Raw genomic sequence first — 3704 nt, forward strand, 5'->3', positions numbered from 1 at the left:
CAGAAAATAATTTTTTGTTGGATGGATCATAATATATAAAGCTTTAGCCACTACAGAGTTGAACCAAAAAATCACAACTAAATACTGATATAATAAAATAGTTTACCAATATAAAATAATTGTTCAAATATAATGCAAATAATGAACAACCACATTAATTATATTGAGGGAAAAAAATAAGAACACGCATATATAGATACATGAGTGATAATCGATATTTGGATATACTAAATTATTTAATGCACGAGCATGTACGCTTTTGGAAGAGACACATGATTGGAGTTTAATTAATCACGATTGGAGTTAAATCTTGAAATTGAATTATTACATAATGATTTTTTATCTTTGTATTCTTCGTTATTAATGTATCTTAATTTAAAGAAATATGACTTTTATGTACTTGGATCATTAAGGCTTAACTAAATTAAAGTAAATCATTCAATTAAAAAAATAATATTAAGTATTATTGTACTCTTTAAGCGATTTACAACTTCAATTACATATTTATGTCATTTTAGAATGTTTATTACTTTTGAAAAGTGTTTGATAACATTTGACATAAAATATTCGTGCATCGCACGAACGTAGAGACTAGTATATATAAAAGAGGGAATGCAAATAATGACTCGACACCTCTCTAAGACTAGGATTGCTATTTATCTTTTTTCTCATTTTTTTGGATTTTCTTTTGTCCAACAATCTTCATTCCTTTCAATGGATTTTTACAATTAATAAACTTAATTTATGTACGTTACTATTTTGTTCCAATTACTCAATGTTTACCACCATCTTTAGTACCTAATCAATATTTTAAATCTTTCAGACCATTATCCTCATTTTACCGAAAACGGATGTCACCAAGACCTTTCATCATTCTTATTCAATTTGTTTTATAACTCAAAATTAATTACCCTATTTATTACATCTCATTATGTCTCAAGAGTTAAAAAAACCTCCATATCTATTTTTTTTTTTAAAAACATACTCTTCAGCTCCCTAAATACCCTATCTTACCTTCTCTATATAATAATCTCATACCTCCATTATTTTTTGTAACCCTCACAAATTTTCCATAATCCATGAAACATGAACAAGACTATCACTCTCAACTAACATGCCATGAAGGTTTATTTTTTCTTTATTTTTGCCTTTTCACTTTTTTCTGTTAAATACTACTAATATTTTTCTTCTTTCTTGGTACACTCCATGTTATCAGCTAAATTAGTTTAAAGGATGTTAATTATAGTTCTGCAATATTTTTTATTTTCTTTTTTTTTAGGTTTTTAATACAGTATTATGTTGGTTGAAAAATAAGTTTGTTGTACCTCGAAAAAGTAGTTATTTGTAGGGGTGGGCATCGATCGGTTCGGTTCGGTTATGAATCTTATCGGTTTTGCCTATCGGTTATCGGTTTACAAATATCATAACCCGATAACCAAACCGATAAGATATTGGTTATCGGTTATCGGTCATTATCGATTCGGTTATCGGCTTACCCGATAAGATAAAACAATTAAAACAGTTTCGCAAAGTAAAAAACTGTTTCACAATGTATAAAACAGTTTCGGTAAAATCAGTATTCTTAAGATCTTCTTTGTTCAAACGACTAGCAGTAACTCTTTGTACATTGATATCTACGTTTTTACTCTAGTACATAATTATGTATATAGATTAAAAAGTTTATTAGTTATGAAATACAAATTTTATAACAACTGACACAAAATAACTTTGTAACAACTCAACAATTAAAGCACACGACAAATCTCACTTTAACTTTCAAACAAACTAAGAAAAATCCAGAGCCAGAATGCTTTCAAACAAACTAAGAAAAAAATGAAGATGAAGCAACTAAAAACTTACACGAAGAATCAAGATAAAACTGAAAAATGCGGCTGGAGAGTGAAGTGAAGATACGACTGAAGAATCTGATGGATTTGAGAAATGAAGTGAAGATGTGACTGAAGAGTGAAAGAAAGAAGCTGAGAAATGCGACCAACGCCTGCCTGAGTCTTGACGGGCTGACTGGTGAGGGCGTGAGGCGGAGAAACTAAGAAGGAATAGGGAAATCAAAGAGTGAACTATGAATTATGAAACCTAGTATGTATATACTTAAGGGTAAACTAGTAAATTAGTTAATCCTTATTGGGTTATCGATTTTACCCAATAACAGAATTGCCAAACCGAGCCCGAACCGATAACCCAATATAAAAAAAATTAATCCATTAACGAACCGTTAACCCAATAACCCAATACCGATAACCCAATAAATAATTAACGGTTCGAGTTATCGGTTTTACCCGACATATGCCCACCCTAATTATTCGGGACATGAAGACACTGCTCCAACGGACATGTAATTGGCCATAAGTGATCAAGTTATCATTCCATTTTTGCAGCTACAACGTTCTCCCTTATTCTTAAGCTACCTCTATTCAAACGAGTGAAATTGCAAAAAAGTTATACCAATCACTAAAACTTGACATTATGCTATCACGGGAGTCAAACTCATAAGTTTGACACTTAAACAATTATCTTTTTATTTTCCTTTTTGCTTTCTTATCTCATTATTTGGTTTTTTCCCCTCCCTTTCTATTGTCTATATTGTATTGGGAAAATTGAGTTTACATATTAAAGTGGTGTAAAGATGGCGTGTCATGACACATAGACTGGTCAAAGAAATACAATTGGCAAAGAGGCACGAGTTGTAACAGATGCGAGCAAAGGCAAAGGAAGAGGCACGAGCGCTTATGTAAAAGACTCAGCGCTCGTGCTTATTTAAGTCCAAGAATTAAGAGGAATGAATCTGACATTACATGGGAGTATAGATACAGTATTTATTGAGCCTTAAATACTAAAAACGTTAGAGAATCTGTATTAAATGCAATGATTATGTAACGTAGCATTTAATATCTTTAATTGTCCATAATAGCCTTATTATAACAAAGGCAAAACGCATATTCCTAAAATAGCTATAAAAGGGGGAGAGTGGGTCAATTGTAACGGACACGAAAAAAACAATCTGAATATACTGGTTTACTTGCTTTCTTCTGATTATATCATTACTAGTAAAATTACTCTCTTTCATATATACTTTTGATTATCAGTAACCCGAGTTCTTCTAAAGTTAAAGCTTTGACCAAAATCTCATTTTTTGGTTAAACAAATTGGTTCCGTTACGGGGAATCTGATAATCTACTCTCTTTTAGCTTCACTTTCCTTGTTGCATCAACCATGTCAAACAACAATGACAGCATTTAAGGAAACCAAGAAAACCAACAAGTTCAGGGAAATCCACAAGGTAATCAAACCCCGGTCCCTTCTCCACGAGGCTCTCCTTGGCGGTCTCGTGAAGGCTCTCCTGATGGATCTCATACAAATGGAATCATTCAATTTGAACATGTTGAAGCTATCAATGAAGCTTTGCAGAAACTAATTGTTGCACAGGTCAGTAAAGCTCTTGAGGCTTTTGCTAGCCAGTTACCTGTTGCACCACCCACACCCACTCCAAACAACAACACTTTGGAGAACCCTCGTTCCGGGCTTGTCAACTCAAGTAGCGGTGGAACCCCCAACGAATCACAGGAGGGAGAACCAGGTAACTTAGTCAATTCTGATTTATAAAATTTAGTACTAACATTGCAGAAACAGCTCAAGGAGTAAAGTGACCGCATAGAGCAAATACCCAGGGTGTGTCGCGCCCCCTT

This window comes from Nicotiana sylvestris, chromosome 5 (assembly GCF_000393655.2).
Source record: "Nicotiana sylvestris chromosome 5, ASM39365v2, whole genome shotgun sequence".
Lineage (NCBI taxonomy): Eukaryota > Viridiplantae > Streptophyta > Magnoliopsida > Solanales > Solanaceae > Nicotiana > Nicotiana sylvestris.